At 36.8% G+C, this 25,333-nt stretch overlaps 1 pseudogene; it reads right to left on the bottom strand.

Annotated features, from left to right (window-relative positions):
* Positions 1 to 17,628: 17,628 nt before the first annotated feature.
* On the bottom strand, positions 17,629 to 24,990 carry LOC147486848 (26S proteasome non-ATPase regulatory subunit 13 homolog B-like; annotated as a pseudogene).
* Positions 24,991 to 25,333: the final 343 nt, after the last annotated feature.

A 25,333-nucleotide genomic window follows, 5' to 3' on the forward strand; every position in this document is an offset into this window, starting at 1 on the left:
CTTTCATTTCACTAAGTTGCGCCGTAGAAAATCTTGGTGCTTGATTCTGTTTGGCGATGCATTCCATGTTATTTATTTATGGAAAACTGAAGGGTATATATATCCAGTTATTTGTTAAAATCTCGAGTATTTGACTGTAAACGGCTCATTTTGTTGGTTGGTGTACTTCCTTACAATTCCATATATTGGTAAGTACACCATTCAGGTAATCGGGCCCTCCCTATGGAGTGTGTGGCTGTAAGTACCGGATCCTAAGTCCACAGGTAACATAATTCACGTTTTCCACTCTTGCATGTTTTCTCGGTTTTTAAGTTATGTTCTTCTATGGTGTGAATTATGTATTTATTGTTTTTCGTTTTTCTTATAGTAAACATCATGCATAAAAATTTAAAAAAATTCTAAATCATAAAAATATTAATTTAGGAAGTCTCGGGAATCTGACTTTAAAAAACCCACATTTAAAAACAAATTTTCTAAACCTTGTTGTCTAAAATTTGTTTATATATATATATACAGTTATTTGTTAAAATCTCGAGTATCTGACTGTAAACGGCTCATTTTGTTGGTTGGTGTACTTCCTTACAATTTCATATATTGGTAAGTACACCATTCAGGTAATCGGGCCCTCCCTATGGAGTGTGTGGCTGTAAGTACCGGATCCTAAGTCCACAGGTAACATAATTCACGTTTTCCACTCTTGCATGTTTTCTCGGTTTTTAAGTCATGTTCTTCTATGGTGTGAATTATGTATTTATTGTTTTTCGTTTTTCTTATAGTAAACATCATGCATAAAAATTTAAAAAAAATTCTAAATCATAAAAATATTAATTTAGGAAGTCTCGGGAATCTGACTTTAAAAGACCCACATTTAAAAACAAATTTTCTAAACCTTGTTGTCTAAAATTTGTTTGCGGGTGAGGTGTTCGTTTTTCCGTGCTGGATTGTTCAACTTTCCATTTGTGTTGCTTAGGCCGTTTAATCGTATTTCGATTCGAGTTGACATTATCTATGAATTTAGATTTCATTCGTTCGCCTAACTTAAGTCATGCACGCACTTTGAGGCGTTTCCCATCTTCTCATATGTCACCCACGGTCAGAATAGAGTGTTTTATGGATCATTGGATTGGAAATTCTCTCCTGATCATTTCCATAGCTCATTCACAAAAATTGGACCGGTAACAAAGCGGCAATTTTAGTTTGAAGTTGCGCAAAAAATCGGAATTTTTTGGATAACGAATTGGGTTTGGGCCCAAGTTAACAGTGCAAACCAAAAATGCATTGTGCTCTTCTTCTTCCTTTTTCCAATTCCGCCATTACCAAATTCAAAACCCTAACCAAAAATTTAAAAAAACACCCACGTCCACAATACAAGCCCAACCCAAATCTCCTCCAAACCATTCCCACCACCATCCCCAACAATTTCACCCACCGAAAATTAGAAAAATTCAACAAAAAAAAAAAAGAACTACCGCGCAGCCACCGCACCACCACCATCGTTTTTTTTTAAGTAAGGTTGTTTCATATTGTTTTCTCCACCTTATTCAAACCCACAACTAATTTCAAAACTCCAATGGCTCTAAGACGACGAATTTTGCCGGAGCAAGCGTTTACGGCCGACCACTTCGAGCCGTTTTGCGGTGACGAGATGGCTAGGAGAGATTGGAGTAGGTTGTGGTACTCAATAGATGATTTTTACCACGAAGATTTGGTCCGACAATTTTATAGGACGAGGGAGTTGGATGGGAATAGAATTTTTGTTAAGGTGGCTGGGAGGAGGAGAGAAGTATCTACTGGGTTGTTGGCTAAGAGTTTAGGCATTCCGCCTAGGCGCCATCTCGATACCACATTACAGGAATCCCAATTTACTGGGATCGAGCCTTTGATGAATGCGACTGTTTTAGAAGGGAACTACAATGCGAGCTCGCATTGTGTATGCCAGTCGTCTCTACGAACCAACCAGCTAGCTGTATCTCAGTGGATTGGTAGGAATGTCATCAGGAAGGAGAAGGTCAGTGACATCAGTCTGAACTGCCTTCACGTTCTATGGATACTCCAGGAGCAGAAGTATGAATTCTGTATTCTTGAGTTTTTGAGTAATATGATTAGGGGAGTTGGGAAGAGTATTGCACCTCTCCCTGTTTTGATAATGAAGATCATGATGACCTTGAGAGCAACTCCGACGTCTGATAGGATTTGGCTAAAAGAGCACAAAAATCTTACTATTTATACGGAGTGTATCAAAAAGACATGGAGGTTTCCTGAAGAGAGGGTAGTTGAGGAGGAGGATGAGGAGGACACGGCATGTCTTGATGTCGATGCCTTGGAGAGGTGTAGGTCGGATGCAGAACGCATGTTGGTGCTTCATCGTGGCATGCACTCCCTTAATACTATTTGCGAAGATCTCTAGACTCGGCAGGCTACCATGCATCATAACTTTGAGACTCGTGCCCAGCGCGAGGATGAACGTTGGGAGGAGATGAAGGCCGAGATGGAAGCTCAGCGAAAGTTCCGTGAAGATATGCGTGAACGCTTCCCACCCAGGGGGGTTCTTCTTTTAAAGAGGTTTCTATGAGGCACGTGCGTCGTCGCCGCAGGACGGATGGCTCTGGCCCATCGGGAGGTCAGGGCCCATCCTCATCTCATGCTCCATCCTCTACCAGTAGCGCGTGGTTTAGGGATTTTATGAGTTGACGATGTTTTGTATTTCTTTTTATTTAGTTCGGATGTTAAGTTTTTTTGAATTCAGTTGTTAGATTTGTATTCGGTAGTTAATTGTTGTTTGAATTTCAATTTTAATATAATATGGTTCTTTTCAAATTGTGCACTGTTTTTATTGTTAATCCCACCTTCTCGAATTGTTTGGGGGTGGTATTATTTACTCTAGCATGATTTGTTATATGATCCTCCATTTTAGAAGTTGTTTTGGAGTGATGGTTAAGAATATTGTCGATATGGGCATACCTATGATTAGATGTTGTGGTAGGATGAAATCTAAAAGAGTTTAGAAGTTACTATTCTAAATTCAATCTAAAAGATATTAGGTTTGGTTTAGAATCAAGAATATGGGTTGTTTCCGTTTTCGGTTTTGGAAATTTTTTGTTTCCGGCAATTGTCTTAAAGCTTTTTGGCAACTTCCCGATTCAGTTTGGAAACTTAAAACCTATATAAACTTCCTTCATTCTACACTCACAACCCACACTACACCTCACATTCATCTCTCACGTTTCACTCCCAACTTTTCCTTCTCGCTTCCGCATTTCAGCACCTCGGAGCGCGCCTGCGCCCCAGTGGAACATCACCTGCGCCCTAGGCATTGTAAGTTAAAATTTTATTAGAGCGCGACCCGCGTCCTATCAAGCCCAAACCTGAGCACGACCCGCGTCCTACCCAGGCATAGGTTGAGCGCATCCCGTGCCCTGACCACCGTGGTCACGAAAAATTCTAATTTTTTTATGGGTTGTTCCAAGATCGTTTGCAGCTGTTCCAGCGAGTAGTTTGGTGATGACATCCCATCGTATCATACCGGAATAGTCTTTTGAAGACTTGTTCCAAAGTGACACCTATGGTGCGTGGTTTCGCGAAGTGATCATTCTAGCAGGCTGGGAGCCACTATTGGTAAGTCCTGATGAACTTTATTCTCCCACATTTACATATTATTTTTATGATAATTGTAAGTTCTTTGATAGACCAGATGGAGAACAAGTGTTCTCCAACACCATCGAGGATGAACCGATGGAAATTTCCAGGTTCTTGATAGCCTTTGTGCTTGGACTTGCTATGCCCGCTAAAATACAAGACTCATGGGCCTATTTGGTAGATAATATGTACATGTATAACTATAAGGATTTGCATGAGCATTACGGGGCAGGAATATTTAGGATAGAGGACCAAGGGGATTATAACGTCGCCCTTGGTAGCCTATCTATGAACGTGGGCACTGTTATGTTTTGGATCATGCTAAACATTAGAGGGGAATGGCGTTATTCTTCTGTGAATGACAAAACTTGTGATATTTTCCTTGCTTTAGCTGGGGGACGCACACTCTATGATATTCCCCAGACCCTAATGTCTAGTTTAGCCCGAGCCCATAGCAAGAGGCATAAGTACCTTCTTATGCCTGTTTTAATTTGTCGTATTATGCTATGTTTCTTCCCTATTTTTTGTGCCCGTTTCACAGATTGGGTTGGGGTCGACATTGTGAGACCCACCAATTGTATTATTCGATTGTTTCGTGCAATGACTTGGCAAGGGTGGAGGATACAACCTCATCAAGTTGCACCTTACACCCCATCTAACCAAGTGGCTTTGACTATAGTAAGCGAACTATAGTAAACGATAAGGAACCTCATTTCTTTATTGAAAATGAAGCCCGGAAAATTACCATGGCACGGCTTCGTCCCAAGGATTCTTGTTAACCCCATAACGAACCTCATTTCTTTTTTATTTTCTAAAAACCTTGTTTTGCGGATGTTTCAGGATTTCATGTGTTTCCATAGTATTTCTTAATTTAATTACTTTGAGGGACAAAGCATAGAAACACCTATAATTAAGGCATCTGTTAGGATATAGATATGTATAATATGCACTTATTTTCTAGTTAAAAAAATCAAACATTTTAAAAATATTAATAAAAAGTTTATGTTGTACACTTAGGAATATTGGTATTGTTTTCCTTCTCTAAGCCCTTCATAATATAGAAATCTCACGTAGCTTTTGCATTAGAATAGTTTTTAGAAACTTAGGTTAATATGTATGTAATAATCCTTGCATCTATTGATAAATATGTTACATGAGTATCTATGATTGTTGGCAGTAAGTTTCTGAAATCTAGGCTAGAGTATTTATTCTACAAATCCTGTGAGAATATAACATAAAGCCTTATATGAGTGAAACATTTGAGAAATGACACAAGGGAGAAGTAAAATCCAGATAGAGAAATCACACGTCCACTTGTTTGATCATTATACCATATCCTAAGCGAGAATTTAGGCCCTCTTTGGATTGATATAGCCAGAAATTCAAACCTATAAATTATTTTCCGCTAGTCGCCCCTCTGAGCCTTTCTTTAGCCTTTCATAAACCGCAAATCCTTTACCCTGTTACAAAACAAACAAAATAAAAAAAATCAACCTATCCATTCTTTGAATGAGTCTGAGAATAGAGATGAAGAATAGAAAAGAGAAAGACCTTTGAAATCAAAAATTTGTTAGTCGCTTTAAATAAGAAAAGAAAGTTTCCATCTAAATAAAAAATAAATAAATAAAAATAAATAAATAAATAAATAAAGAGTTAGAACTCCAAAAATAGAATCAAAGGAGTCAAAAGCCAAAGAAAAAGAAAAATATGGCTAAGGATGGAAACAAAGTGTAGAAGCAAAAGTAAAGAATAAGGTTTTCTCTAGTTACATAATATGAAAACTATATTATCTCAAACTTATCCTTTTTGAATATCCATTTCCTTCCTTCTTAAGCCATCTCCTAATCCCCGCAACACCTAATAAAGACCTCTAGCTCAATTAGGAATATGTTAGTGTGATAGTAAGTGGCAGATGTGTTTGATCGACTCTGGCTTCCTTGTGTGTCATTGAGATTGTAAGGTAAAGTGTGCCCACTGCACACTAGAGTAGCGAAACTTGAGCGGAAAAATCAGAGTGGTTTTTGTCTTGACATTTATGTGAGGACCTACTTAAGGACGTTATTCCGAGTTTTCAGAGACGGACCTGCTAGTGCATTTCATAGTATTACTCATTGTATATATGTTTATTCGTAGATGATTGATTATTATGTATATATTAGCTTAAGTTTTGACTTGATTATTCTTTATTCATTGCTAGTGAGATATATAGATAATTGAGAGCATATATAAGGAAACAATAGTTTTATTTCTTAGTCGTTTTAGTATAGATGAAGTTTGTGAGTACCTTCACTGGAAAACTCTCACAAGGCTATAACTCGTCCACTAGGGAATTCCTAATGGTTTAAGGCCTTGTTGCATATGGTCAATGCAATCGCACTCGCCGAAATGAGATTAGTTAGAACTCCATTTTTGGTCACTTATTCTAATTTCTCATATTTGCTTGAAGACAAGCAAAATGATGTTTGGGGGTGGTTTGATAAGAGCCTAAAATTGTAGTTTTAACCCTTTAACAATAATACTTTTAGACCAATTATGCGAGTAATAAATAAGAGTTAATGGTGATTACGTGCTTTTATGTATTTCAGGTATTTAAGTCAATTATGTGCAGAAATGTGCCATTTTGGCGAGATAAAGGAGCAAGGGTTGGTTGCTAAGACGTTCTGTGAATAAAGGCCAAGATTTAAGGAGAAAAAGCCTTTGTAAATCCCGGTCAAAAGCTGAAAAGTCAAAGGCAACGCAGGCAGAAACAGCACATAAAAGTCAGCAGAACTTCCGAAGACCGTATCTTTGAACTCAGCCCTCGGAATTAGCCCTACCTTATGTCAAAACGACCGTCTCGGAAAGAGCTTTCCAATGGTACAAACCTTGATCCAAACAGAGGAGCAGAAGTAGACGAAAAGCCTACTGAAGTCAGATCCAGCCGAAAAGGCCCCGTGGACTGAAGAGATTGGGTTTTGGGCTCGATTTTCCAGCCCAAAACATGGCTCCTCAGCCCATGCACGAAAATGTGGATCTGGTCTCCTTCATTTCAACACATAAGACTTAGCTCTTAAGATATACTTAGGTTAGGTAGCAAGTAGCCATTAGAGAGAATTCTAGATCTAGTTTTGAAGTTTTATTCCATTAATTAGTTTTCAATTATTGTTTTAGATCTAGTTTTATCTTTCAATTAATTAGTGTTAGAACAAGTAGATTATTATTTTAGAATCAATATTAGTTCACAATAAAGTATTTATTTTCATTCTAATTTAGTTTATTGATTAAAGTCTTCTTTAGTTTTAGTATTGTTAAATTCATAAATTAGTTGTCTTTATTTCATAATTAGTTAACCATAATCTAGTTTAATTATTAAATTCATTAGAAATAATTTCGATCTTAGTTGTTAATCATTTCATAGTTATTAGTTTAGTTTTGAATTATTGATTATAATCTTTATATTATTAAAGTTAGAATCTTTATATGATGTCTTGTTTGAATTCTATGAGAAATGATAGTTTTATGAATCAAGGCTAAACCTCCATTAGAGGGGTTTGATGAAACCTTGATGAAAACTTGATTGTGTAGTGTAGAATTGTGGTAAAAGTCTATTTCACTCTAGAAGATAGTTGATTCGCCATGAGAATGGGTAGAACTTCCTCACATGTTAGTCATGAATGATTAGGGATTAGAACAACCAATTCTTATCGTAAGAACGTAAGAATTTGATTACAACAATCTATGCTAGTTTATTAAGTTGGATTTAAGGTGGAATCAATCCCCCCTAATTCCTTATCATATAGTCAATTTAGAAATTCCATAGTTTGAATTAGCGTATCTTGTTATTTGAATTCACATCGTAGTATAATTCTCCACCATTACTCTCCCTAACTTTGGCTAGGACTGATAATATTAGAAAACATTAAATGCTAAAAAACTAGGAGTGGAATGAATCTTTTACTCCACTTTATTTCGATAGATTCGAGAGTAGAGAAACTTTGATAAATATAGTCTTCTTATAGTTTTAGTTTTACTTTCGTTTCAATTTCACCATTTATTCGTGAGTAGAACTACCAATTTTACGTTTATCATAGCATAATTCCATCGTACTCTCATTGACTTTGGTAGGACCGATAGTCTTAGAAAACGCGAATTCTAAAGAACTAGGAGTCGAACGAATCTTTTACTCCAATCTATTTTGATAGTATTTGAGAGTTGAAAACTTTGATAACATCACATGAAAATAGTTTTAGTTTTACTTGCGTTTGAGTTTAAGTAACTTATTCGTAGGTAAAACTATCATTTTACGTTTATCAGTAGCACACCACTTGGTGAAGTGACTGCCAATTCTTCTGAGACGTGTAGTAGAGCCATCCTAGTCTCGCGCCTAATTGTTCCTCTGAACAGGGCATAGTAAAATATAGACCAAAATCAAAGTTTTTCAAAACTCCATACTTGCAAAATCGAATTTCGATTGTTTGAGCATACATTGCACCGTTTGCGCATGTTAGGATAGTTTTGGGTTTTTGCTAAAAGTGTATGATATTACGTTCAGGCACTTCTAGTATTAGAAAGAATAAAACTTACTCACGTAGGAGAGCTCGTCGCCCTAGACAATCTCCTGTTTCTAGTCTTTCATCTCTTAAGATGGCTAACGAAGTAGTGCAAGCTGAAGAGCTTCTATCCAACTTCTACACATCGTTGTAAGATGGGCCTCCATCAATATACGACTCACACCACTTACGAGTTAGAACACGAGTTATTATACGAGCATCTACGCTGGATATATAAAGTATGTAATACTTTTCCTCATCCGGGCGTCACCGACGATCAGGTGAACCTACAAGTGTTTCCTTTCACTCTAGCTGGTAAGAGTCGTGCTTGGATTCTCTCACAGAAGGCCGACTCTTTCGATACATGGGAAAATGTTGTGTTCTCTTTCATGAAGAAGTACTTTCCGCTGAAGAAAACATAAGAGATAAGAAGAAAGAAACAATTCTTTAGACAGAGTCCGAGTAAGACATTTTCTGAAGCATGGGATAGATTCTCTGACCTACTCCATTCATGTTCTCACCATAAACTAGAAAAATCCACTCTTGTCCAATGTTTCTTCAAAGGCCTTCTCCCATAACACAAAGTAACCCTCGACATCATCAGTAATGGTAATTTTTTGGATAGAGGTGTAACTGAAGCCTTAACCTTTCTTGAAAACCAAGCTGAAAAGAGTGCCCATTGGGGCGACATAAACAACTCCAGAACAGCCCAACCCAATACATCTAAGGCTAGTGGTATTTTTGTTTTGAAATCAGATCCATAAATCAAAACCCTAATAGAAATCATCACAAGAAAGATAGATGCCCTCACAACCAAACAAAAAGACTAAACTCCTCATCCTATCATGAACGTAAATAACTTACCATGCAATTTCTGTCTAAGCTTAAATCATATAGATGCCACATGTCCTTTGATCGGAAACCTATCATTACTTCAGCCAGAAGAAGTATATGTTTTCAATGTACCAAATGCACCGTGAAGACAACATCCAAACTTCGCATGGACCAACATTCCACAGAACCAAACACCACCAGGTTTCAACAAACCAACAAATGCATTCAGAAAAGGACAATGATAAGGTACCTATAACAATCAGAACAGAGCATTGGGTTCATCCCAGTTTAACCAGAACTATCAAAACCCACCTATCAACAACCAAAGAGACCTAGTTCCCATTACACCATCAACTAGTGTCCAAATAGATAAGCCCACTGAAATAATGCTATCTGTCATGCAACAACAAACCCAAATCCTAACATCCATGCAAAAATCTCTAAACTTGTTAGCCTAAGATAAAACCCAGAAAAGTTCATTAACAGGCCAAAAAGTTCAAAACCTTAAAACCCAAAAGATTAAAGCAGTCATAACCTTGCGATCTGGCAAAACTATTGACAACAAAGTAGTCTTACCAGAAGACCCTACACATGTAGAGGTAACCATTCCAGTACCATAACCAAAAATTGAAAACCAAATACCTCCACATATTCCTAGCAATATTCCAGTCCCTAAACCATCAATTCCTCCACCTAACCCAGTTAGACAATACAAACCAAAGACACCTTTTCCAGCTAGCCTCATGACACCCAAGGACGATGAAAATTTTGATGAAGTCAAAGAAACATTCAAAAGTTTAACCATAAACTTGCCATTTCTTGATGCCATCAAACATTTACCCAAGCATGCCAAATTTCTTAAGGATATGTGCACCAACAAAAGAAAAACTAATATTCCAAAAGATGCCTTCCTTACATAACAATTTCCATCCTTTACAGAGACCAACATAATCATCAAATATAAAGATCATGGTCGTCCTACCATCCCTTGCATTATAGGAGACAAGTACACTGCAACTACCTTGCTCGATCTTTGCGCAAGTATTAACCTCCTTACATACTACCTCTTTAAACAACTCGGTTTCCACGAGCTTACACCTATCACCATGACATTGCAATTAGCTGACCGATCCATCAAATACCCAAAAGGAGTGGTCGAAAATATGCTTGTCAAGGCTAAGGATTTTTACTACCCGGTTAATTTTGTCATCCTGGACACAGAAATTGCTCATCATTCTAGGGTGCCCATTCTTGGCAACTGCCAACACCCTCATAAATTGTCATAATGTATCTATGACCATATCTTTCGGAAACCTCTCAGTAGAAGTAAATATTTTCAAGATAATACAACAACAGATGGAAGAAGAGTTGGATGACGAAGTTAGTATGATAGACAGTGTAGTGCAAGAGTATTGTGACCGAACTTTCCTAGAAAATGAGGTGCATCAGTTCTTAGCCTTTAGAGATTCAGAGTTTGATATGGATCAGTATAAAAAAGATACCTCGATAGGTTTGGAATCAGTTCCCTTATGCATTTCAGATGATGAGTTACTTGAACATAAAGAGACATCACCAGCCCAGGTGTTCTCAATGGAAGAATAGAATCCTGTAGAGACATTGTTATCCATAACACCTACTCCTGCTCTTAAGCCTCCCCCTCCTGACCTAAAATATATCAGCCTTGATATCGATGGTACACATCCCGTCATCATTTCCTCCCAGTTGTCAGAAAATGAAGAAGAGTGCTTGATTAGGGTGATTCAAGAACACCGTTATGCTATTGGTTGGTCTCTTGATGATATAAAAGGAATTGATTTAAAGATTTGCACCCACCGGATTCACCTGGAAGAGAATGCCAAGACCTCTAGGGAGCCACAACACCGGTTAAATCCAGCTATGAAAGAGGTAGTAAGGGCAAAGATCCTGAGATTACTAGATGCTGGAATCATTTTTTCCCCATATCTGACAGCGAATGGGTCAGCCCTATTCATATGGTGCCAAAGAAATCTGGGGTTACAATGGTCCGTAATGAGGAAGGAGAGTTAATACCAGCACGTGTTCCCATCATGTGGAAGATTTGTATTGAATATCGGAAGTTGAATGCCATCACAAGGAAATATCATTTTCCCGTGCCATTTGTAGATCAGATGCTTGAACGTTTAGCAGGACATGCTTATTACTGTTTCTTAGATGGGTATTCAGGGTACTTTTAGATTTTAATTGATCGATGAAGCATATCAAGAAAAGACTACTTTCACTTGCCCTTTTGAAACATATGCTTATACACGTATGCCCTTCGGTCTCTGCAATGCACTTGCCACATTTCAATGCTGCATGCTACACATTTTCAGTGATATGGTGGAGAGATTCATAGAAGTGTTTATGGATGATTTTTCCCTCTATGGAGATTCTTTCGAAGGTTGCTTATCCAACCTATCCAAAGTATTGGCGCGTTGTCAGGAAAAAAATCTATTCCTTAATTAGAAAAAGTGTCACTTCATGGTAAAAAAGGGAATAGTGTTAGGTCACATTGTGTCTAAAAATGGTATAGAAGTAGATAAAGCTAAAATAGACAAAATTTCTACTCTACCTATTCCGCGGAACATCCATGACATACGAGCCTTCCTAGGCCATGCTGGATTTTATAGAAGATTCATCCAAGATTTATCAAAAATTGCTAAACCTTTTAACTAATCTTCTTATAAAAGATGCACCCTTTGAGTTTAACTCGGAATGCATGCAGGCTTTCGAAAATTTGAAAGCCGCTTTAATAAGTGCACCTATAATTCAACCTTCTGATTGGTCAAAACCGCTTGAGCTCATATGTGACGCTAGCAACTATACTGTTGGCGCTGTTCTAGGTCAAAAACATGATAAGGGGCCTACAATTGTTTACTATGCAAGTAAAACACTAAATGAGGCTCAACGGAATTATACAACCACTGAAAAGGAATTCTTAGCCATTCTCTTTGGTTTAGACAAATTTTGTCCCTATTTAATAGGTTCAAAAACCTTAATCTACACTCATCATGCAGCTCTTAGGTACCTTCTCGCGAAGAAGGATGCTAAGAAGAGGTTGATCTGATGGATTCTCCTCCTGCGAGAATTCACCTTGGAGATAAAAGATAAAAAGGGAGTTAAAAACGTAGTGGCTGACCACCTGTCTAGATTAACTGATGATAGTGGCAGTGATTCCGAGCCCATTTTAGATTTTTCTCTTGATGAGCACCTTTACGTGATCCTCTCTACACCCTGGTATGCTGATATTGTGAATTATCTGGTGACTGAAGAGACTCTGCCATTGTGGAATAGAAATCAGAGGAAGAAGTTCCTGGATCAAGTAAAGTACTATCATTGGGATGACCCATATCTTTTCAAATACTACCCAGATCAGATCATCTGACGTTGCATTCCAGAATGGGAACAATCTGCCATTCTTTCCTTCTGCTATGAGTAGGCTTGTGGAAGGCATTTTAGTGCCAATAAAACCGATGCTAAGGTTTTACAATGTGGATTCTACTGGTCAACACTCTTTCTCAGTACATTTCTTCATTGCAAGGCATGTCCTCGTTGCCAACATCTCAGTCGTATTTCTGCACTTAACATAATGCCCTTAAATCTCATTCTCATAGTGGAGATTTTCGACGTCTAGGGCATCAATTTTATGGGACCTTTCCCAACTTCTAATGGTTTCATCTACATCCTAGTAGTTATAGACTATGTGTCTAAATGGATTGAGACCATACCATGTCATAACAATGATAACAAAACAGTCATCAGTTTCATTAAAGAAAATATTTTCTCCAGGTTTGGTGTCCCAAAAGCCATCATCATCAATGATGGTGGATCACATTTTTGCAATCGAGTTTCTGAACATATCATGAAAAAATATGGAGTAACCCACAAGGTTGCAACTCCATACCATCGGCAAACAAGTGGTCAAGTAGAAGTCTCTAATCGAGAGATTAAACATATCTTGGAGAAAACAATTAATCTAAATAGGAAAGATTGGTCTCTCCATCTGAACTTGGTCTCTCCATCTGAACGATGCACTATGGGCATACATAACCACTTTTAAAACACCTATAGGGATGTCCCCCTTATTGGCTTGTCTTTGGAAAATATTGTCATCTGCTAGCTGAGCTAGAGCATCATGCCCTGTGGGCAATAAAAACCCTTAATTATAATCTCAATATAATAGGTGAAAAGCGTAAACTGCAAATAAACAAATTCGAAGAGATTCAGAATGATGCTTATGACCTTTCAAAAGATTACAAAACCAACATGAAAAAGATTCATGACAAGCATATTTTACGAAAACATTTCAAAGTTGGTCAAAAAGTTTTGCTTTATAACTCTAGATTGCATCTTTTTCTAGGAAAACTAAATACTCGATGGACTAGTCTTTTTAATATAACTGAAGTCACCCCTTATGGGACTATTACTTTAAAGAACAATAAGGACAACAACACCTTTAAAGTCAATGGTCAGCACCTCAAGCATTTTCATGAGTTACGATCTATGGATGTCGAAAAAATCCTTCTCCAAGATCCCATCTACGAGGATTAACTCCTCTTTTCCGATGTATTCCTTTCCCATTCCATTCCATCTTTGCTTTAAGGGAATACATCAATAAGATAACCGGATCTCTCCATTTGGAGGGTGTGCTTGTAAGTGTCGGAGCCTTAGTCCACAGTATATCTCGTATATTCTTTGTAAAACGTTTTTTACTCATCGTTGGAGTAAGTATGAACCTGTGGAGCAAGTATACAAATTTTCTTTTCTTTATGTTACACTTCTTTTTCAAAAATGTTTGTTTTTTTTTGTGTTGTTAATTAATGATAGATTCTCGATACATCAATAGTAAAGTGATTTTTCAAAATGGGCAGGCATTGGATTTTACACATACCACCCCTAGAATAACGCAATCTAGGGGCGGTTTGAGATCAGCTTTGCTTACTAAGGGTCGCATATATCACCGAGCTATTTGCTCGGGTTAGGACATTCCATGTCTTGCACAGTAAATCCCCTAACTTGCATAGCTGAAGCTCTATCTGTCTAGATTAGATTCACCACAAAGCTGACACGAAAGTTGCCTAAGATTATCTGTTATGATTTGTTTTCAAGTAGTACCATCTAGAATCACAGCTTTTGAGTACGCGTTTCTTAAAATATCTCTCCATAGTTTTCAAAACCAGAAGATATAAAAATAAAAGTTATACACCGGAGTAACCAAAATGATATCGGATTAACGTATAATTTTATCTTCTTGGCAAAACCTTAATATGGATAGAGATATATTTTGAATGAGAAAACTAACTAAAAAAAATATGAGGTGTCTCCAAATGAGAATTAAACAAATAGAGTAACCCAAAGTGATACTATTCTCTATTCAATTCTATCTTTTTGCCTCCACCTCTCTATTTTGTCTCGAGAATCTGACGTTAAAATACTTAAAAAATTTCAATATTTTCAAAAAAAATCTTTCTTAAAAAAAATTCCCCTCTCGTTTAAATCTTTTCCTCTTCTAGATCTCTCTCATTTCTGAAAAACTTTTCAAAAATGTCTTCTGTAGCAAACAAAAACCCTCTACCTAACAAAACAAGATGGATCAGTTTCAATGATTGTGTGTAAGCATTTCTTAGAGAACTGCAGCTTAAGATACACACACATATACCGAAAATCATTCCTGGTTTAGGTAAGAGTTCATACGCACGTAAGAGACGAGCTAAGAGAGAAGGCTAATGCTTGAATTGTCAAACACCAACTTGCCCCGGTCTTCAACCTCATAATAATTATGTTTATAAAGTCTACATGTGTTATCCCCCAGTGCATTACGCTTGGTCTAACAGAGTAATCCAGCCATCTGGTTGGGATTAACTCGAGTTTTCAAAAACTTCCATGTCTTTGGGATTTGACTTATAATAACCCACCATTTTAAAATTTCTGTCAAACTTATTCAAAACCCAAAAAAAATTAATTAAAATTTTCTTTCTATTATCTGTACTAATTTCCATAAAGTTCCTGTACAATTCTTTCCATCAACTATTTTTCATCCACTGTTGGATGGGAGTGTACCCTATACCGTTACATTGCAATTTCGATGCTGATCGTTTTGGTACCTCACGGGTCAAGATCGGACCAGTAACGAAGCGCAGATCGTCTCTTGAAGTTGGCAAAGCATTGAGGACAAGATTGGAATTTCCTAATTTCATTTGGGCTTGGGCCAAAAATTCATTTTCTTTACAGAGGAAAGTGCAAGGAACAGGCCATCAAACCATTAAGCCCACACAACCGCCCACTTCCCTTCTTCTCCATCATGAAATCCCCAGCCCTAGCCGCCCCTCTCGACTCGCGACTGCCCTATCCAACTCGCAACCGCCCGTAAATCTCAACACACCTCCATCCAATTTTTTTTACTACCTACCCCATTTTCATCCCCCATTCCAACAATAAACCCCAATTTCATCAATTCCTACTCTAAATGGCTCGAGTTCTTAAAATTGTGCCGGAGCAAAATTTTCAAGACCTCTTCTATTCCGATCTGTTTGAAGTGCACTTCAGGGCTGAGATTAGAAGAAGAGGGTGAGAACCCTTGGTTTTGTTGGAGGGTGTGGCTTATTCTCCCTCTCTTACTCTTTCATTTTATAACTACATATTTAGAGGGGAGGATGACCGCATTACGATTGTTAAGGATGGCCGCTCACTAGAGCTCACCAAGGAGGTGGTGAGTGGAGTTCTGGGGATTTTTCTGAAGGTTTATGTTCAAACATAACAGTCCCCAATGGTAAGACCATTAACGTGATGATGGTAGAGACACTTCTCGAGGGGGTTAAAAACCCCAAGTCTCACTGCGCTTTTCAGAGTTAGTTATGAAGGAATTAGTTAGCAGTATCTCAGTGGATAGCCTACAACCTGCTAGGCTCGGCCAAACCTTCGGATATAGGTAAGGCGATGCTTCAACTTTTATGGATTCTTCAAGAGTAGAAGAATAGCTTCTGCATCGTCTATTTTATCTTCGAGCAACTCTGTAAACCAAAGAAGTCAGCCGCTCCTCTACTAGTGCTGGTCACCAAGATCATGCAGCATTGGGGGTTCCAAGCCACAGACGCCCTAGTGAAGGTCAAGGACGCTACCACATGTCCTATATATGCCCATTGCGTCCAGAAGTTATGGCTTCCACCTGCCGCTAAAGCCGCTGAGCAAGCACACCCGACCAAGAAGGTGGATTACTTCGTTGAAGATGTTACTCGACAGTTCACTCAGCCCATGGATGGAATTCACTTCCTCCAAGGAGGCTAGAGGATTCTGCATTCGTATCTCCACTAGCTCAGGGAAACCCAAGGGAACATTATAGCGGAACAGCAGACTATCAGAGGGGAACATCATACCCTCATAGAGGAGTAGTAGACATTCCAGCAGGATCGGAGCAGGTACATTTTCAACACAGCTAGTGTCACTAGAACACTGCAGAGCATCAGAGACGCGCTCTTGCATAGTGATAGGCATGCCAGGCCTCGACGTCAGCAAGGAGAAAGATCTTCTAGACGTCGAGACGAGTCACGCACGGATTCTAACTAGGATTCCTAGTGTCCGTATAATTGGATCTATTTCTTTTTCTATTTCTTTTTCATGTATATGACGTAGTATAAGTTTAACTTTATGCTTAATATTATCTGCTTGTTTTATTTTGTTTTGTTTTTCTTGTGGAATTTGGTTTATGAGTAAAAGGTAAAACAGATACATCATGCCAAAATGTTCCATTTTTTTTTCTTTCATGCATTTCATATATGTTTTCAAAAATAAAAAAACCCAAAAAGATTTTATTGTAGAATAAATATCTCTAGTATAATAAACCATGTATTTCTCATTCTATATCAAACAACCCATGCCCCAAACTTATTTGGGGGTGTCGTATTTTCATCATGAAGAATAGAATATAGGTGTATCGCCGTTTTTGCTCATGTTTCTATGGTAATCTCTTTCCTTATATTTTCATACTTTGACGACAAAGCATAGTTCTATTTGGGGGTGGTATAGTAATATTTTACAAAAACTAGGCATTTTCTATATAGTAGATATAATAGTATATTTCTTCCTTTCTAAAAAAATTTTCGAAAAAAGACCAAAAATGTTTTTTCCATTTAGTATTAAAAAGTCTTGTTTCTTTTTTCTATGATGAATAAAAAGTTTAGAAGTCTCACTATAGCAATAGAGTAAAGACTTCTTCTTCGTACTTAGATTAATATACGTACAATAGTTTTTGCATCTTTTCATGAATGTCATGCATAAGCATTTGTTTGTATATAGCAGTGAGTTTCTGAAGCCAAGGTTAGAACAATTAAGTTTCATATCCTGTGATAATCTAGCAAAAAGCTTCATCTGAATGATTATTGAGTGATGACACAAAGGATGTCCGGATAGAAAGATCACACGTCCACTTGCTTGATCACCACACCATATCCTAAAAGAGAATTTAGGCCCTTTTTGGATCGATATAGCCAAATAAACGTTAAAAACCTAAAAAGGTAGTTTTCATTTAGTTACCCCTCTTGAGCCTTCACCCTTTCTAAAAACTTTTTTATTCTTCACTAAAAATTCTAATCCGTTACAACACACAATAAAAAGGTTATCCAACTGATGAGTTGAGAACTGGATGGATATTAGAAAAAGAGAAGAGAAGACCTTGTACAAAAATAGAATAGTTATTTGCTTCAAAAAGAAAAAGAAAAGAAAGACCCATAAAAAACCAAAACTCCAAAAAACTCAAAAGAGTCAAAAAAATCGAATCTCCCAAAAGTTCAAAATAAAAAAGAGACGATATCAGAAACAAAAAGAATCAAAAGCAAAGTTAGAACTCCCAAAATTCAAAATCATATAGAGTCACAAAGCCAAAGGGCTAAAAGAATGTATCACAATTCGGAAGCAAAATAACAAAACAGCAAGGTTCTCTTTGGTTACAAGTATCTTGAAGACCTAATTTCTCGACTTATCAGATTTTGTTTTTCTCTTCCTTGTTTTTTCTAAACCATCACCCTTACCCCGTAACTCATAATAAAATACCTCTAGCTCGATTAGGAATAGGATGGTGTGATAGTAAGTGGCAAGCGTGATCAATCAACCACAGTTTCTTTGGACGTCATTTGAGTATGCGAAGAATATAAGTGCCTGATGCACTTGAGAGAATGAATCTTGAGTGAATCTATCAAAGAGTTGTGATTGCAACACACCTCTGTGAGAACCCACCTTAAGGAAGCTCTCCAAAAGCCTCGGAAACAACTCTGCTTTTGCATTTCTTTGCTCATGTTTTGTACATTTATCTTTAGATGATTAAATTACTGTATATATGTTATTCTAAGTTCAAATGAGCTTGTCCTTATTCACCGCTAATGAGATGTATGAATTTCTGAGAATAAATAAGGAAACAAGACCCTTTGTACTAAATAGAAGAAGTTTGTGAGTACCTTCACTGGAAAACTCTCACGAGGCTTAAAGCTCATCCACTAGGGAATTCCTAGTGGTTTAAGGCTTTGTTGCATAAGTCAATGAAATCGCACTCTACAAAACGAGATTAGTATAACTTATAAATCACTCATTTGTGATCTTAGTTTTTTCTCTCATCCTTGCTTGAGGACAAACAAGATGCTATTTGGGGGTGGTGATCAGCTCCCAAATGTGCATTTTATTACCTGTATATTGTTGTATTACAGTCCCTCTTATGCTTAATGAAAAAATAATTCATAGTTTTATTTTTTTTCAGGTTAAGAAGTATTTCAGACCACTTATCATAAAAGATGCGTCTTGGCACCAAAAGGAGCCTTAATCACACTTATTATGAAGACCGGTAGCTGCTAGCTATGGAAAAGTGGTGAAAAAGTCAAAGTCAACCGGTCAAAGTCAACGGTCTAAGACTAAAGTCAAAGCCCTCAAATTAAAAGACTAAAGATGGAGGCATTATCTCAAAATATGATGACTTTCTCCCTAAACCTACCTTGGTCAAGAAGAAACCAAAAAGCAAAAGTGAAGTATGAGGTGTCTAGTTTGTAATGGAGAAGAGCAAATCTGTAAAGGGCAAAAGTAGGGGTATATAAACTAAAAGCAAGGGAGAGAGAAACCATCCATTGTCTTAGGATCCAAACCAATTGGTTTATTTAATTTCTTGTCTAGTTTTTCAATTTATATTTTTATTTTCTTGTTATTTTATTTTGTTTCAATCAACTTGTTATTTACTTGTTCTTGCTTCAATCTTATTTACTTGTTCTTGTTTCAAGTTTCAATCTTCAATCTTGTTCACTTGTTCTTGTTTCAAATTTTAATCAATCTTTACTTCCATATTGGGTTATTTAGACTTTGGTCCTACTATTAATAACGAAATTAGGCTTTGGTCCTACTTTTAAAATTTATTAGGCTTTGGTCCTACTTCTGTTTGTTGAATGTGAGTCAAAATAGTTGACCTTGGTCAATCTGCTTCAATCTGTTTGTATTTTTAAAATGGCAATATTACCCTTCAGTGTAGGACCAAAGCCTAATTTCGCTATTAATAGTAGTACCAAAGCCTAAATAACCCTAACTTTTTGGGTTTATTCGCTTTTGGCCCCACTTTTAATAGGGTATTCAGCGTTTATTTGGCTCCTGTGAGTTGCTTAATTCGTTTTTGGCCCTAGTTCTGTCAGTTGACTGAGTCAACTTTAACTGTACCGTATCATATTTTCAAAATGGTAATTTTACCCTCACGTGACTTGCACATGGAATTTGTAAATATCAGTTTCGATTTATTTCGATTTTGAATTCCAGTACAATTTCATTTCATTGATTTCAATTTAAATGACCATCTAAATTAAAAAAATTGATGGCTTGGATGTTAGTTTTTACATATCACGAGAAGTCAAGAAGGAGTTAGTTTATAATTAGAGTACTAAAATGACTAATTAACAATTACCCTAACAATTACGGTTTAAGGTTACTTACAAAATGTGGGGTTTTTTTTTCCAATTATAATTTATTTGTCAAATTGAACAAAAATTGGCCAAAATTATACTATATAAATTGGGGCTTTTGTCAAATTAGACATCTATTGTGCATATTGTACATAAATTGGCCCCAATTACATGTACACAAATAGGGGCATTTGTCAAATTAGAGTTATATGGTGTATATTATTGAATATAAATTGGCCCTAATTACACGTAACAAATTAGGGGTTTTATCCAATTAGGGTTCTATTTTGCAAATTGAACACTATGATGAAGTCTATTGGATTGTGGGATTTTAGTATATTTAAAAAAAAAACCATTTAAATATATTTTTATTTTTGGCCCCTCTTTTAACAAAACTTTTAAGATTTTAGCCCCTCCTCTATTAAGGACTATGGGAGCAACATTCAAAACTCCAACGGCTAGTAGCTAATGGCCCTTGGATGCCAACCGTATGATTTCGACACATGTCATTTTGTTTTGTTTCAAAAAAAAAGTCACGTGTGGCACATGTGAGAGGTATGTAGACCATTTTGAAATTATGAAGAGCAAAACATACTGTACCATTAAAGTTAACTCAGTCAACTGAAATGGGGCAAAAAATGAATTAAGCAACTTACAGGAGCCAAACGCTGAATACCCTATTAAAAGTAGGGCCAAAATCGAATAAACCCTAACTTTTTTAGTCTATTATTGACAAGATGTTATTCAATCTATCTTCAGATTCAGAAAACCTTCATCTTTCTCATTTTTTTTTTATTGTACAAATCTTGTTCAAAAATCTTCTGACACAATCAATTTAATCGAATTACATAATGTAAATACAAACATAACAACTTAGCAGACTTCAACACCGAATTGTCCCATATTTTTTTTTGTAGGAAATTGTCCCATATTTATAGCACACATTTAATCATCAATCAATAACCCATAATCTACTAGTTGAAACAAAAGAAGGATGGGTGGTAACCGAAAGACAAGTTACTCAGCGAATTCAAATGATTACAAATTATTAGAAGAGGTTGGATACGGTGACAGTGCTGCTACTGTTTTCAGAACGATCTATATCCCTTCTAATCAACTCGTTGATGTCAAGTGCTTGGACCTCGAACGATGTCGCACCAATATGGTCTCCTTTTACTCTCACCCATTTATTACTAAATTTTTAATATCAAACGCTGTCAATCAAGTGCCTGTTTGATTTGATCATTGACTGAGGGGTTATTTAGGCTTTGGTCCTACTATTAATAGCAAAATTAGGCTTTGGTCCTACTTTTCAAATTTACCCTCCTTATTCACTAACTCCTCGAGATGCGCACAACAACAAATTGACGGTCTAATTTTTTAGTTCTCTATAACCAAACACTATATCGATAGGTGGCGAACTAAAAATGTCAACATAAAAACACGTGACATGCACAAGGAGGGGTATTCTGGCCATTTTGAAATAACAAGCAACTTGACCACGGTCAACTATATTGACTCACAGTCAAGGAAAAAAAATGACCAAAGCCTAATAAATTTGAAAAGTAGGACCAAAGTCTAATTTCGCTATTAATAGTAGGACCAAAGCCTAAATAACCCTTCCATATTTTCAAGTCATTTCAATACAACAATTAAAGCTTTCAAGTTTTCATTAGATTAGAACCATTCCAATCCATACAAGAGTCAACCTTTCTTCTTGACATCTCCCTCACTCAAACTCTAAACAATTTAGGATGAACCTCACAAAATAACTTTTTGAAGTTACACACCACTATCTAAAGTAACAAGAAACAACCCTGTTCTACGGCAGTTGGATAGGTGCTCTAGCTATTCAATATCTACAAGTGCTCCCCCCTCCCCCTCCCCCAGTTTTAAGTTGTATATAAAATATAGGTGAAACTTGAGCTTTGTTGTAATATCGACTTTTCGATATTTCTTCAATTTTCTTCAAGGACAAATCTTTGACCATGTCTTTAATTTGCTTGTTGGTGTAGGCAAGTTAGGTTGTGCTAACATTTTACACGATATTGAAAAACTTTCAGACGTTGATTACTTGTGGTCGCCTCCAGATCTGCATTATTGTCAGATTGCTAGTTTCGAGGCAAGGCTATCGACTAGTCCTTGTAAAAATCAGTCAATCGTAATAGTTGATTTTAGTGATATTCAATACGAGTATTTGATAACTAATAACGTCCTTTGAGACTTGAGCACTTGTTAAGAATCCATTGCGTGTTCACCATAGTTGGTAATTGAAACTTTCTTCTTAGATATGAGATATGAATGTATTGGCCGAGAAAAAAAGAATGAAAGTTTTGTTGATGTTGTCCAGCATCTTTACTTACTGCTACGTCTCTAGCATTTTTCAGCTACATCAATATTATTCACTATTTTCTTTAATGATGTATTTAGTCTGCTGCTTAATATAAGTTATTTTTGCATCTGCCTGGCGCCTGACGACTTGGTGGAACTTCTTGACTTTATGTCACATGTTGTGCTCGCCCCCAGTTGTTGCTTAGATTTGGAATTTTTTGGTGACTGCACGATCTGTGACGGTAATCCAGATTATGTTCACACACTGGTGAATAAATTTTATGACAATGTGACAAATAAATTTTATGACGACATTGCACTCAGTACTTGTTTTCAAGATATCTTTTGTATCGACCCTTTGCATTCAAGCCACGTGTCATCTTCCTCCATTATACGTCATTATTCCTATGCAATAGGTAGTCTAGACATTATGACGTGCATAAAATCTAAATGCTCTCTGTGTTGTCCATCTTCTTCGTCGTCATTTTTATTGTTGCTTATGAAAAGTGCTTGTTTGTCGTAGCGCCTCTTTGTTAGGTAGTTAACTTCTTCCTCTACGAGTTGCTTTGAGACTGTAAACTTTTGTTTCTGGAATGACGTGGATAGTAATTTGCTTGAGTAAGCATTATTCCATCGCTAAAGCCTAAGGATAAAAAACTAAAAAACAAAACAAAAAAATAAATAAAAGAAATGGAACTTAAGACTGTAAAAGTCTAGATATGCATTGCGACGCCGGAGGATGTAAAAGTTGTGTCTCTTAACTTATAGTCTCTTGATCCAACGAGTTATTAGGTTAGACTTATAAACTCTAGTTTGCCTGTTTGTCTGAGATCGAGTAACAACCATTGATTGAACTTGAAAGCTGTAGATCAGTTGGGAGAGAAATAAATACCCTTTCCTTAAATTACGTAAAGTCTTAATATGGAACCCTTCGCCACTCTATTCATATTAAAATCCCCCTTATCACCTCATCTCCTCTTCAAGTTATAATTCCTCTCCATTAAACAAATATTTTCAATACTGTCAAAAAAATAGAATAGTATCAAATTAACCCTTCTCTCAAAAGCAAAGATGAATTTCTTTGCAGAATTATAAGATCTACACATGGTTTACGGTCTCGCGATCACTTACTGAGATCCAAATCCTAATATACATTCCTTAAAAACAACAAAACCTTACTGTACACATTGCAACATATTTTTTTGTGATAAGACTGAATAAAACAATAAAAGGTGTGAACGTGGATAGAAACATACCTTACTGCACAAGTAAAACAAGAACATGAAGAAGAAAATTGGAACTTTTATTTCTTCTCTTCTCAAACCTAACTATTTCTATCTTTTAAGTCTGATAATTATTCTGCTACCACAAGTTCTCCTTTTATAGATATTCTAACTCCAGAGTCGTAAACCAATAGGACTAGATTTTCAATACTGACCCAACAATCAGTTTTCTAATTCGCTTATATAACAATCATATATATTAGTTTTCTAATTCGCTTAAGCTTCGCGTTCTATTAGTTTATCTTCAATTGACCTTGCTATATATGTTACCTTTTTTAGATCTTTTCATTCTATCCGCTACTAATTTGAACCAAGTTCCCAATCTATTCTAATGTGTCCAACCCAATCAATTAACAACCCAACAATAATATAGCATTTTGCCGACCCTATTCAACAATAAATGACAAGAAAATCTGTTCTAGCCTTTGAATTACCGATGGAAAGAAATGCCACTCACGTTACCGATCATTTGAATTGCTACTCGAGTTGCCGATCGCAATCACATAAATGTCGCTCGCATTGCCGAGCCCATAAATGCCGCATCGCTCGCATTGCTAATCCCAAAAAAATCGCTCGCATTGTCGAGCCCATAAAAGTCGCTCGCATCACTTGCATTGCCGATCCCATAATGTCGCTCGCATCGCTCGCATTGACAATCCCAAAAATTCCACTCGCATTGCCGATCCCATAATGCCGCTCGCATGGCTCGCATTGCCGATCCCATAAATGCCAATCCAATTGTCGATCCTTCTCTATCCAACTAAACCAAATTAAATCTTTGACTTAATCTGTGTTTTTCTTTATCTCCCAGTAAAGTAGAAAGAGATAAATCAAATGCCAAGTCCAGCTTAAATGTTTCTAAAAGAGAATCCACTGACATGTACGCCAAATAAAGAAGTGCACTCCATAAGAATTCAGAAAATTCTCGACGACATTTATGGTATTGAGATGAAACCCAGTAGTAGCTTGCATAAACAGATGGATCAATATCAGTCATGCTATCAAGGGTAGTCTTCCCATCATCCAAGAGGTTTTTGCAGTCTTTTTGGTCCCCTTTCTCAAGTCGAAACGCAGTTTCTGCAACTTGGAGTACAGTATTGGCTCCTGAATTCGTAGTTCCTTTGTATCTTGAAACTTTTCAATAACAGCTTTAAGAAAAGTAATAACTTCTAGTCTTTCAGGAAACCGGCGAGACACTAAGACAGCAAAGTGCGAGAGCTTAAGCGGATTGATCTTACTCTCAAATTCCGTAATGAAGTTGTTATAAAGGTCAATCAAAGCATTCCCAACCTAAAAGACGGGGAGTGAGATGAACTGATCGAGCTTAAGAGCGAGTTGATGCCAGAGCTTCCTTTCATACAAATCAGCTAACTCGGTGTACCATTCCGCTAGTTCTGGGTGCGATTCACGCTACGAATCTAAATATTGCAAACCCGCCATGCTTTTTTAAGTTTAAGTTTGATCCCCATAACACCTATCAAAAGCCCGTGGGCTATAAGTCTATAACCTTTCATCTTTAACCATTTTAAGTGTATTTACCAAACTGCCATTACATATTTTTACCATTATACAATAAATTCAACTATATCAAACTCCAAATTAATACCGAACTCAATATAAATTATATCAAGAAAGAAATTTCTATTTGCCTTTAACTCCCATCATTTTAATTTTTACTGATTTACAAACCTACCAAGTACCTTAAAAATTATTACTTCTTTGCCACACGGGCCTTGGCCATCTAACAAAGAGAGGGTGATGTTCCGGCCTCCACAAATGTGGC

Source organism: Coptis chinensis, chromosome 7, assembly GCF_015680905.1.
Source record: "Coptis chinensis isolate HL-2020 chromosome 7, ASM1568090v1, whole genome shotgun sequence".
NCBI lineage: Eukaryota > Viridiplantae > Streptophyta > Magnoliopsida > Ranunculales > Ranunculaceae > Coptis > Coptis chinensis.